Here is a 14,273-nt window from a genome sequence, read left to right on the forward strand (position 1 = left end):
ACGTTGTATGTTGTCGATATCGATCTAGTTTTTACCTTGATGTCAATGCATTCAGAAGTTCCTATTATTGATTTTTGGTTTTTGTTAAATTTCTTATATTGTAGTAATCCACGATTGATCTAATGTCGGTTGATGTGATATCTTGAAAGACAATGTAATTAGAGTTACTGATGCATCTTTCTCGATAGTGTAATCAGTGATATACATTGTCGACATTGATTTAGGAATTATGATTTTTGCATTCGGTCGTTCTTTTTTATAACGCCATTGTATTTAGATTTCTAACGTTCCTATATAATTTGCCTTCTCTCTTAGGTATTACTAGATTTCAGGGGTTTCCATTATATTTGCTGTTGTTGAATCTATCTTTTATTTCTCTACCACTTTACCTTAATGTCGATAGTCATTAACAATCGAATTGATGATGCATCAGTGAGTTATATACAAATTCAATGTTCAGTCTAATGTGTCTTTCAATTGGATTCTCAATAGTCTATAATTGTGCGATTGTTGTTTGTATTCAGATTTCTGTTGTGAGAATTCAGTTGATAAATACTTATGAGAACTTGAGAAGATTTCTTCTGTTTGTCCAGTTTGATTAAATATAATTAAAAACTATCTAAGCATTTAACCAATCTAAATCAAATAAATATGAATGAAACTTTAAATCTGTCCTTTCTGTTAATCCTGTTCAAACTTGAATTTAACTTTAACCAAAGGTATTTTAGTTGACATTTGCATATTCAAATTGGGGTTTCAACAACTCTAAGTAGTAGCATTATTTCTTTGATGAACGAATGAAATTCAGAATTTGTCTCCTAGCATTCATATACATCTCATTCAATCCCATCAGAAATTGAATCAATTTATTAATGAACAATTTATCCAAATTTCCTTTTAATGCATCACATTTACAAATATACATCTGGCAACGGATCCAATTTTAGAATTTGTCTCCTAACATGTATACATCTCATTCAATCCCATCAAACATTGAATCAATTTATTATTGGACAATTTATCCAAAGTTCCCTTTGATGCGTCACATATACAAATATACATCTCGCAACGGAATCAATTTCAGAATTTGTCTTCTAACATGTATATACATGTCATTCAATTCCATCATGAAACATGTTAAATAAATAAATAAAACTTTCTCAATATACAATTTCTCGATATAATTTTCTATCTCGTCTCTATCTTAAAATCACAATTTCAAATATTTAATTTGCACATTTACCTTCTTGATTTTTTTATAAGAGTAAATAAACAAACGAGTTCTCGTACATAATCAACTTTAAAATAGACACAATTATAAAAATTATTTTTTAAGTAATGCATGGTAATAAAAAAGTGACAACTTTTATATCGCCACCTTGACAATTGTTTCAAACAAGATTTTTTTTCTTCAAATAACAAATACACTCATTTTTGTCATAAGACTATATATATATATATATATATATATATATATATATATATATATATATATATATATATTTTAAAAATGCAGTATTCACATCTAGCTGCTCAAACTCTAAAATATGCATCGCCACATTGCCAAATAATGTTTTATCAAAAAAATTTCACAACTAAAGAAAACACGTCATTAAAATTAATATCCGAAATTTGACTATACATTTCTCACCGAACTTCAAGAAGGACTAATATCGCATAGAGTTTGCTATTGTTGTAGAGAAAGAGACAAGGATTTGAAGCCTTCGCGATACCATCTCTGTTTCGGCGGAAAAGATAGACAAGAATAATTGTCTTGGTCTTAAAGTGATGAAATATTACAAATTGAATTTCAAACTATCATATATCGCCAGACAACTTCAAATGCCAGAATTGATCAACAATCATTAACGAAGAAGATTTAATCCACTCAATTCAGATTTATCATCAATAATCTTGTTTCATGTTTCAGTTTCTTTCTTAATTTTTTTATGTCCGAAATTATATTATACCCACTTAAATTTCGAGTTAGAGCCGTGTAACGCCGTGATCTTTCTGGTATTGAGTTGTCTCATCATGTTGAGTAGAAAAGACCATATGTAGCTTCAGACTCAGATAATGATGATGTTCCTTAGGGTCAAGCTATAAGCCATAAAAATGATATAGAAACTGATCTTGGTGATAATATTGAGGATGATTTTGAAGTTCAACAAGAAGATGTAAATCAATAGAATCAACAAACAGAGGGACTTAAGAGGTCTACTTAGGAGTCTTGTGGGGAGCCTATATGATATAAGGAGACTTTTGAGGATGCTCATAAGGAAGAATGACTAACTGCCATGAAGAAAGAGATGAAGTCATTGCTGAAAAATGACACATATGAACTGATTGAAAACCAAAGAACATAAAAGTATTACAAAATAAATGGGTGTATAAGGCTAGGCTATGTTAGGTCTAGCTGCTTGTATGAATCTTGAGGTTGAACAGCTTGATGTCAAGACTACATTTCTCTACGGTGATTTGTATGAAGATGTTTATATGGAGCAACCTGAAGGTTACAATAAAAAAGGCGAGGAATGCAAGGTGTGCAAACTTGTCAAAAGTCTGTACGGTTTGAAGCAAGCACCAAGGCAGTGATATCTTAAGTTTGAGTCGTTCATGACCATCAATTGGTACATGAAGACGTCTAAAGATCACTGTGTCTTCGTGCAAAAGTTTGTTTCTAATGATTTTATTATACTTCTCCTATATATTGATGATATTCTTATTGTAGGGAGAGACAAGCTCAAGACTGCCAAGTTGAAAAATGATTTAGTCAAGTCTTTTGAGATGAAAGACTTGGGTCAAACAAGACAAATTTTTGGAATGCATGTCATTCATGATTGGGTGAAAAAAAATCTATGGCTGTCTCAATAGAGATATATTGAGAAGATTATAAAAGGATTATGTATGGACAAGTCAAAACCAGTTGCTTGTCCATTGGATACACACTTGAAAATAAACAAGACAATGTCTCCCAAGAATGAATAGAAAATACAAGAAATGTGCAACTATTTTAGTTGCTCATCTCACTTGAGGCTCGAGAAAAATGTGAGTATAATATAATTATTGAGCTGAGATACTATTCTCTCGATGAACGATTTTTCACCATCTTCAAAATTCTCAATAGTCTACTGGGTCAACTGGTCATAACACATGTATCCCCACTTTTCATTACCATGACAAAAAATGCATTGCTTGATTTTTGCATCTAGCTTAGACCTCTCATCTTTTAGAACATGCACAAAGGGTCTGCAACAAAAAACACGTAAATAGTCATAATTAACATCTTTACCTGACCAAACACTTTATGTACACTTATTATTTAATGACTTTGAGGGAGAACGGTTGATAACATACACTGTAGTGCTCATGACTTCAGCCTAAAAATGCTTAGCCAACCTAGCATGGGAGAGCATACTCCTTATCCGTTTTAACATTGTTCTGTTCATCCTCTCTGCCACTCCATTTTGTTGTGAAATCTTGATCACAATTTGTTCATGTTGAATATCCTACTCTTTGCAATAATCATCAAATGAACCTATGTACTTACACCATTATCTGACTGCACCCTCATCAGTTTTCTATTTGTCTCTTTTTCAACCAGTCTGTGAAAGACCTCGAACTTTGCTGTAACCTCATCATTGGACTTTATAGCATAAGCCTAAATATTCTAGATGCATCTTCTATGAAAGTTACAAAATAAGAAGCACCACCTATGAATTTAATCTTCATAGGACCACAAACATCAGTATGGACCAACTCAAGGACATTCTTTTTCAGTTGCACTTTCGACTTACTAAGGAGACTCTCTTCTGCTTACCTTTCAAGCAATGCTCACAATTTTCAAGATGAGCATCCTTGAGATTCAGAAACTCATTCATCTTAATCAAAACATTCAGCCAATTTTCACTAATGTGACATAGTCTTTTGTGTCACAACTCAGAAGATGACTCCATCACGACATAATATGCTGAATCATAGACAATTTTCAAATTTGTCTTGTATAAAGAACACTATTTCTTACCTCATGCAACAACCAAATAACCATTTATTATCTTCCATGCTATACTACTGAAAACATTATGGTAGCCTCCATCATCGAGCTTACATGTGGAAATCAAATTCATTCTTAAATCAGGACATGTCTTACATCTCTCAATGTCAGGAAACAACTCATGTTTGTCTCGATTCTAACATCACCAAGACCAACTACTTTGGACACACCACTGTTACCCATGTGAACCTCATCATAATCACCAACTTTGTAGGACTGTACGTAACATTTGTGTGGAGTAATATGGAATGAGGCACCTGTGTCAACAATTGATTCTATTTCATTTGAAGATGTGCTAAGACATGAGTTTTGTCAGTTAGAAGCACATGTCAGTTCACCATCTGAATCATAAGTAGATGTATCTACACTTTGTTCTTTCTTTTCTCTGGGCTTCACCGTACCCTTTGTTTTATCATTTTTAAATTTCCAGCCCTCGTTTTTCCAATGACCCATTTTGACGCAGTAATGGCAAACATCATCCTTCTTTGGAGCTCTAGACTTGCTCCTACTCGAACCACTTCTATTATTATTTGATCTTCCTCTATCAGTCACCAATATATTAGACTTAGAGGGTTTATCCCCCTTTCGATTCTCCTCATCAAATAAGGAACCGGTGACAAATGTCATGTTGACTTTACCATTTGGTGTTGAGTTGCTGAGAGTGATAATAAGTGTCTCTCAACTTGTACCTCATCATCAAAATTTATCATCATACTACTCAGCTGATTCAAAATAATTTAAAATTCATTCAAGTGCTCAAAAATTGATTTATGATCAATGTATTTCAGATTCACTAGATGAATGCTATGATAACTCATAAAAGGAATGAGAGGAAAGGTAAGTTTGATTCTTTATTTGCAAAATATGGTGGTGGTGGGAGCAAAGTGGAATCAGAACCTACTGACGAGGAATTTGAAGCCATATAGAAGAAGCTCCAAAGCAAAATGAAATGTAGATTTGGATTTGGAAATGAAACTGATTGATTTATCAAGTAGTATTAGTTTATGATACTTTTGAGCATTGGGGCTTGTTGTATTAAGTCTTTTAAGGAATCAACTGAAATTTTGTTTGGATTATGGTTTTCCTCTCATTGAAATATTATTATTATGCTCATAAGTTTTGCATGTTATATATAGCATTTTAAATTATTATGCAGATCATTAGGTTTCTCAAAGTCTTGAATAGCAAACACTTGAGTCATAATGACCATTTTAGAAAAGCAACCCTAGTAACTATTGAGATCTCAATCAATATGTAGATAGATGTTAATAATAAACTATCACAAAGAAGCAGTCTCCTAATCTAGTGAAACTCTTCAAGCATGTCCACCCGTATGTTCCATATAAATTCCAAAAATGAATTCTACTCTGACAAATAGTCTGAAGAAGTCAAAAATTCTCCATAGTTAGCCCTTTATCCATAAAAGAATGCTGCTACTAGGTAGGATCAGGAAAGACAAGTTTTCATGTATTGCATAATTTGTTCAGTTTTCTCTATCTTCAAAAAAATCTTGAGCCTACACACAAGTATGTAAAATCACCATTGACCTTCTTGGTCCACTCCTTACAGACTGGAACTGTGTAATTATCGGATCTAACCTCATTTTACTCGAAACCAAACAATTAAGCCACCGCTGCTACAATGCATAATAAATAATACTATTGAGAGTTTGAAGAAACCTCATTTTGCATATGCAAATAAATGTGCACTAACTTACCTACCTAATTCTAAAGAATCCCCTCAATATTACACAAGGAAATTCAACTTTAAACAATACTAAACGAAATGACTAATCCAATCAAGATTTCATTCATACTAGTGTTTGATTTTAACATAAGGGTCAACTAGTCTGAGAATATGCATAAATGAAATGAAGTATTCTCAAACATAATTTTCTTTAATTGCAAATTTGATTATATTTCTCAATTCACAAATCGAAAGCCACGAAAATCTCATAACTAGACAACTAACCTTAGTAAAATACCCCAATTTCTTTTGAACTTTTCTTTGTAGTTTTATCCATAAGGGTCAACTATTATGAGAATATGCATATATGATGAAGTATTCTCAAACATAGTGTTTCTTTAATTACAAACTTGATTATATTTCTCAAGTCACAACTCGATAGCCACGAAAATCTCATAACTAGACAACTAACATTAGTAAAATGCTCCGATTTCTTTTGAACTTTTCTTTGTGGTTTATCTATAAGGGTCAACTATTATGAGAATATGCATATATGAAATGAAGTATTCTCAAACATATTGTTATTTTAATTAAAAACTTGATTATATTTCTCAAGTCACAAATCGAAAGCCACAAAAATCTCATAAATAGACAACTAACATTATTAAAATTCCCCAATTCCTTTTAAACCATTTCTTTGTGGTTTTATCCATAAGGGTCAACTATTATGAGAATGTGGATAAATGAAATGAAATATTCTCAAACATAGTGTTTCTGTAATTGCAAGTTTGATTATATTTTTAAGTCACAAATCGAAAGTCACAAAAGCCATGAAAATTCATAACTAGACAAATAACATTAGTAAATTGCCCCAATTTCTTTTGAACTTTTTTCTTTGTGGTTTTATCCATAAGGGTAAAAAAAATAGACTTATCAAATTATTTTTAAGAACTAAAATAACTTGGTAAAATAATATACAGAAATGAAGAATCCTCAAACACAGCTAAGATAATTTGATACTTAAGCACAAAATAAAATACTATCGAGTCAACCTTTTAAGTTATATCTCCTCATGTTTTTGAAATGTTCTTTTTGTGTCTATACTCATAAAAGACGACTAAATAGATTTATAATATTACTTTTTGCAAAGATTGACCAACTAGTCAAGAAAATATGTAGAAATGAAATATTACCTGATTTTAAAACATTGAAAGGAGCTCGAACCACCACTCCAATTTTATTATTACCTGATTTTTCAGGTTGATCTCAAAATAGAAAAAGATGTCAGCATTCAGTCATCCTACTTAATTCAAAAAATTCAAGATACAACGGTTGCAAATAAATTTGACATGTTACATAAAAGATTCAAAATATCAACATCTAACCGAATTCAAAATTGTGTCACAAGATTGTAACACTGAAACAAGATATTGTGAAACATTTCGATTTCATACAATAAGATACAACGAGAGAACAACAACACTCAACTTGAAGACTAGAATCAATGCAGTCATAATTTTTGGCAAATCTAGAAACAAAATTGAATCAAGAAACATACATGTCATCAAAATCAAGATAGAACTAAAATGAGCGTCATCATCGACTTCAGTCCGAAAAGAGAACGTAGATGGAGATGAAATATTTTGCCGACCAGATGTAAATCTAACAAACAGCAACCAACAATAACACAATAACAGAAGACATAATTTAAATTAGTAGGCACACAAACAACAATAAGCTTATTTTAAAGAATCCTAGAATTGATCAAGACAGGTTTGATGGAACTAATTCGACAGGGGTTAGGAGGGCGTACCAGTTTTTCGGAAATTTCACAATCAAAGACTATACCTTTATCCCTGGTCATTCTATTAATCTCAAATGATTCCACCAAATCTGAGACTATACCTTTATCCCTTTATTTGTTTATCCTGTTATCTTAGTTAAGAAAAATGATGGAATATGGATGTTTTGTGTAGACTACATGCAACTAAATGAAATCACAATTAAGGATAAGTACCATATACATGTAGTGGACGTGTTACTGTATCAGCTTTATGAAGCAACATTTTTCATCAACCTCGACTTAAGTGTGAATTATCATCAAATAAGGGTCAGAGAAGAGGACATTCACAACACTATTTTCAGAACTCATTCTAGATTATATGAATTCAATTATCAAATGTACCTGCAACATTCTAAGTATTAATAATTGAAATATTTTCGAGAATGGCTAAGAAAATATTTTATTAGTATTTTTTTCTGATATTATTTTATACAGTTCTATTATGGAATTACATCTAAGGTATTTTGATGAAGTTATGAAAATTCTAAAAAAATTAGTCTATTGGTAAAATGATCAAAATGCTTATTTGGATTAATGAAGCAGGAATATCTAGGTTATTTCTTGGACAGGTCATTATCGAAGATTCTTATGCAACTTTGGAACTATTAACAAACCATTACATGGATTTACACAAGAATGATATGTTGAAATGGACTGAAGACGCAGACAAGATATTTAAAACTTTGGAAGAGGCTTTAACTACCACTCCGATATTAGTATTACCTGATTTTCGGTTGATCTCAAAATAGAAACAGATGCCTGCATTGGCGTGGTATTAATGTAGAAAGAAATACCCATCGCATATCTGAGAAAATCACTATCTAAGAGACATTTATGTTTTTATACATATGAGAATAAATTGTTGGCAGTATCTAAGTGAAGATATTACCTTTATGTTAAGCATTTTCATTATCAGGATAAAATGTTATGATGAAGAAAAATATTACTATAGTCCTTCAACAAACATGGTTATCAAAGTTATTGGAATTTAATTATATCATAATGTACAATAGGGGAAAGACAAATGTTGTGACCTAGGAAGGTACATAAATTCAGCAATGCATAAACACGAGAGATTCAGCCTCATAAGAGATTATAAAAGTTGTTAGTACTGTAAAAGATTATAGAAGTAGTACTAATTAAAGTTGTTAGCAGTTCATAGATAGTTAGATAATCAACCGTCTATTTATGAGTAGTATAAATAGATAGAAAAATATAATGTAATAATTTATGTTTTCTTTTTTTGGAAAATGACTTATTGTCATTTACTAAAACCTTAAAGAGATACAAGAGTTCAATCCAGACAAGACAACCCTTGCTCTAATAAAGAAGCTTTTATTAGTAATTTTTATGATATTCTTATATACAGTTCTAATATGGAACTACATAACAAGGTATATTGAGGATGATTTGAACATTCTATAAAATAGTCAATTGGTAAAGCGATCAAAATGCTTATTTGAATTAAAGAAGCAGGAATATCTAGGTCATTTTTTGGGCATCAAAGCATTAAGAGGCTTTCTTGGGCAGGGTATTATCGAATATTCGTATGCAACTTTGGAACTCTTAACAAATCATTACATAAATTTACTCAAAAATGGTATGTTTAAATGAACTGAAGACGCAGAGAAGACATTTAAACTTTAAAAGAGGCTCAAATTACCACTCCGATATTAGTATTACCTGATTTTCGATTGATCTCAAAATAGAAACAAATGCCAGCATTAACACGGTATTGATGTAGAAAGGAATAACCATAGCATATCTGAGCAGCTCACTAGCTAAGAGACATTTATGTTTTTCTATATATGAGAAAAATAAAAAGTTCTGATGAAGAAAAATATCACAACAAACATGGTTATCAAAGTTAGAGATTCAATTATACCATAATGTACAATAGGGGAAAGACAAATTTTGTGACCCGGGAAGGTAAATGAAGTCAACAATGCATATACACGAAAGATTCAGCCTCATAGAAGATTATAAAAGTTGTTAGTAGTGTAAAAGATTATAGAAGTAGTTACTAATTGTTTATGAGTGTCCATACATGAATAGTATAAATAGATAAGGAAAATATGATGTAATAATTTATGAATTTTTGTTTGTTTTGGGAAATGACTTATTGTCATTTAATAAAACCCAAAAAGGAAAAGAGATACAAGGCAATCAAGACAAGACAACTTTTGCCTTGAGATAAAAGAGTCATCAACAAAACAAAGATATATCCAAATGACAACAAAAACAATAACAAACCGTAATAATTTTTTATTTCTTCCTAATGGAATGGGGCTCAGCACCTCCGTTCTTTTGCTCCCCATTTCTTATTCAATCTGTCCCGTCTCTATTCCTTATCTTCTATTATAATTCTCTCTCCTTGCATGTTAATGGAGTTTGTTTACATTTAACATTTTTTAGAACGAAGAGTCAAGCAGAACAAGTCGATACACATGGTAGACTAGTTCTAATAGTAGTGTCATCCAAACATCTTCCAGCTGTAAGTAGAAAGCTTAGACTAGCCATTATTATTTCATAATTGTCTTGAAGATTCTCATTGTTCAAGTTCTGCTCAGGTTGCTTTCGTTAGCGTGGTACCTTAACCATTACAGACGATCTGACTAGCACTTTCTTTAGCATTCACACTTGCATTTAGATAATTGCTACCCCAATGGGACAAACTCCAACAGCTATATTGAAGATATAATTTGTATGACAACAGTAACAACATTATTTTGTACAATCGTATCTATTTTAATATTTAGATAAAAGTTTTTCCACACTAGTTTTTGTCTTATCTACCTTAATGTCAGGGGATTCTCATTACCATAAGTATGGTCTATACCAAGATTATTGCTGCATAGAAATCATACCTTGATTGACATCATTTATCCTGGATCTCGGATCCTTTATAATTCTGTTATTACGAGAAACATTAATGATTTTCAGATTGCCCTCGCGACAAAATCGGCCCCTAGAATCGTCCAGTGAAGAGAGAAACTTCATTGTCAGGAGCCGTTATTGAAAAGAGATTACGCATATATAAAATTTTGTCGAACATTTTTTCAATAATTTTATATTCAACATTTTTCTATGTCCAAAATTTTAATTTATAAAGGCAACATAATGAGTGAAACCGCCTCATTTGTTTTTTTCACCGCAATGACAATAAAATAAGCTTATATGATTTTCTTATAAAAGAGTAAACCAAATAATTAAGATTATATGCAGAAAAATGAAATATTTCTATAATTTCAAACTAAAACTATATTTCTATTTCTCAAATTTCAAGCAACCCAAAAATATTTCTAATTCCAAAACCAATACAATTCACGAAAATATAAACTATAAAACCAACATTAATAAATGATATTATTTTTATTATTTTTGTAATTTTGTGTTTCTATCCACGCAGTCAACAAAATATATTAATTATATTATTTTTATGACAAAAGAAACTAAACAAGAGAATATGCATAAATAAAGTATCCTCAACCTTAATAATTTAATCATTTAATACTTAATATTTTTTAAGTCCAAAATCACAATTTAAGTTTATAATAAACAAAGATAATAAGTATAAATGAATTATTCTGAAATACAGTGAGTTAAATCATTTGATATTTAATATATTTCACAAATTTAAAATCTCAATATTATAGAACCACTTAATTAAGTGATGTTGTCTCATAATTTTCAAAATATTTTTTTGTGTTTAATATCGGACAGCAAAATAGGCTTAACAAATTAATTATGAAAAAAGTGGATAAATTATTTTTAGAATATGAATAAATGAAATGAAGTATTCTCAAACATAATGTTTCTTAAATTGCAAGTTTAATTATATTTCTCAAGTCATAAATCGAAAGCAACGAAAATATCATACAACTAACATTAGTAAAATGCCCCAATTCCTTTTGAACTTTTCTTTGTGGTTTTATCCATAAGGGTCAACTAGTTTGAGAATATGCATAAATGAAATGAAGTATTCTTAAACATAATTTTCTTTAATTGAAAACTTGATTATATTTCTCAAGTAAAAAAATCGAAAGCCACGAAAATCTCATAACTAGACAATTAACATTAGTAAAATGCCCCAATTCCTTTTCAACTTTTCTTTGTGGTTTTATCCATAAGGGTCAACTAGTTTGAGAATATGCATAAATGAAATGAAGTATTCTCAAACATAGTTTTTCTTAAATTACAAGTTTAATTATATTTCTCGAGTCACAAATAGAAAGCCACGAAAATCTCATAACTAGATAACTAACATTAGTAGAATGCCCCAATTTCTTTTGAACTTTTTCTTTGTGGTTTTATCTATAAGGGTCAACTAGTCTGAGAATATGCATAAATGAAATGAAGTTTCTCAAACATAGTATTCCTTTAATTGCAAACTTGATTATATTTCTCAAGTCACCAATCGAAAGCCACGAAAATCTCATAACTAGACAATTAACATTAGTAAAATGTCCCAATTTCTTTTGACTTTTCTTTGTGGTTTTATCCATAAGGGTCAACTATTATGAGAATATGCATAAATGAAATGAAGTATTCTCAAACATGATGTTTTTTAATTACAAAATTGATTATATTTCTCAAATCACAAGTAAAAAAGCCACAAAAATATCATAACTAGACAACTTACATTAGTAAAATGCTCCAATTCCTTTTGAACTTTTCTTTGTAGTTTTATCCATAAAGGTCAACAAAATAGACTTGTCAATTTATTTTTAAAAGACTTAAACAACTAGGTAAAAGAATATAAATAAATGAAGTATTCTCAAACACAATTTTCAATCATTTGATACTTCATCACAAAATCAAATACTATCGAGTCAACTTTTAAAGTTATATCGCCCCATGTTTTTTTAAATGATGTTTTTGTGTCTGTACTCGCAAAGGACAACAAAATATATTTATAAAATTAATTTTCAAAAAGATAGACCAACTAGTCAAGAAAATAGGTAGAAATGAAGTATTCTCTAACATAATACACTTCTATCATTTGAAACTGAATATTTCTCTAAAGTTCAAAATCACAAGGCATGAAAATACCCATCACTATAAACCAACATTAGTAAGTTATATTGTTTCCATTCTTTTTGAAGTTTTTTTGTGATTCTATGAGGACAACAAAATATTTTTAACAAATTATTTTAAAGATTAAAACAACTAAGAACGAGAATATGCAGAAATGATGTATTCTCAACCATAGTGTTATAATTCTATAAAACAAAATCAAAATACTATAGAGCCAACCTTAATTAAGTGATATCACCCCATTCCCCATATTATTCGAAATATTCTTTGTGTTTGTAATTGCAACAAAAAACAACCAATTAAGTATATAATATTACTTTTGAAAAAAATAGATCAACTATTCAAGAGAATATGCAGAAATTAAGTATTCTCTAACATAATACTTCTGTAATTTGAAACTCAATACCTCTAATTCCAAAATTTCAAGCCATACAAATATCAATCACTATAAAACCAACATTTATAAGTGCGGTTTCATTCTATTTGAGATTTTGTGTTTCTATACATGCGGGGTAACAAAATAGGTTTATCAAATTATTTTTAAGACTAAACAACTAAGAGAATAGACAGAAATAAAGTATTCTCAATAGCAGTGTTTTAATAATTTGATACCAAATAATTATTATTTTATCATTATATACTAATACTTTATTAAGTCATTTACCAAAAAAATCTATACCTTCTCAAAATCACCACCAATCATATTTGTTAAATAACCTGAATCCAAACAAGGCCTAAGCAATTAATATTATTAAATATTTTCTAAAATGGCTAAGAAATGATTTTATTAGTATTTTTAAGATATTCTTATACATAGTTCTAATATGGAAGAACAACCAAGGCATATTGAGGATGTTTTAAACATTCTAAAAAACAGTCTATTGGTAAGTGATTAAATGCTTATTAGGATTAAAGAAGTAGGAATATGTTAGGATCTAGATCGCCGCTGGTGAACCGGGGGTTGGACCGGTTAGCGGTTCACACTCGAAGGGTGGTGGTTAATCCGGTTAGAGATTAACACCGGGGTTTCAATACTACACAACCTGTCACAAACCCTTGAACTAGGTTCAAGCGCGGAAGAGGTTTGCTTTCAAGTTGAAGCGGCACGCTTGTATGATAGGCAGAAACGGTATTGTATAATGGAGGTTTGAAGTTTGATGGGTCGGCTTCGGTAACCTAGAAGTTCGGCTTGGATAGGATTAAGTCGGTTATAGTGGTATAAATCAGTCAGGTAATGAAACCGGCAGACAGTAAATAACAAGACAGATTTTATGGATGTTCGGAGATAAAGCTCCTACGTCACCCCTTCCTCTCGAAACCGCGAGAAGGATATTCACTAAGGAATACAAGTACAAACCGATCGAGACTTATTTCCTGCTCGATAACACTCTTACAATTTACACCGAAATTGTAAAACACACTTTAACTTTTAACACTTAGGCTTTCTAAAGCAGCACAATCTTATCACTTGTAGTAAATGCTCTTAGCGCTTGTTATCTCAATGTGTGTCTCTTGATGTCCCACATTGTCCCGCATTTACTCTTCTGAAACTGCCTCCTTTTATAGGTGAAATATGCCAACGGTCATATTTCACTTCCTTGAATCTGATTGGCTGAGCAGATGTGCAGTGATTCAGTGTTTCAGAGGTTCAGA

This window comes from Impatiens glandulifera, unplaced genomic scaffold (assembly GCF_907164915.1).
Source record: "Impatiens glandulifera unplaced genomic scaffold, dImpGla2.1, whole genome shotgun sequence".
Classification (NCBI taxonomy): domain Eukaryota; kingdom Viridiplantae; phylum Streptophyta; class Magnoliopsida; order Ericales; family Balsaminaceae; genus Impatiens; species Impatiens glandulifera.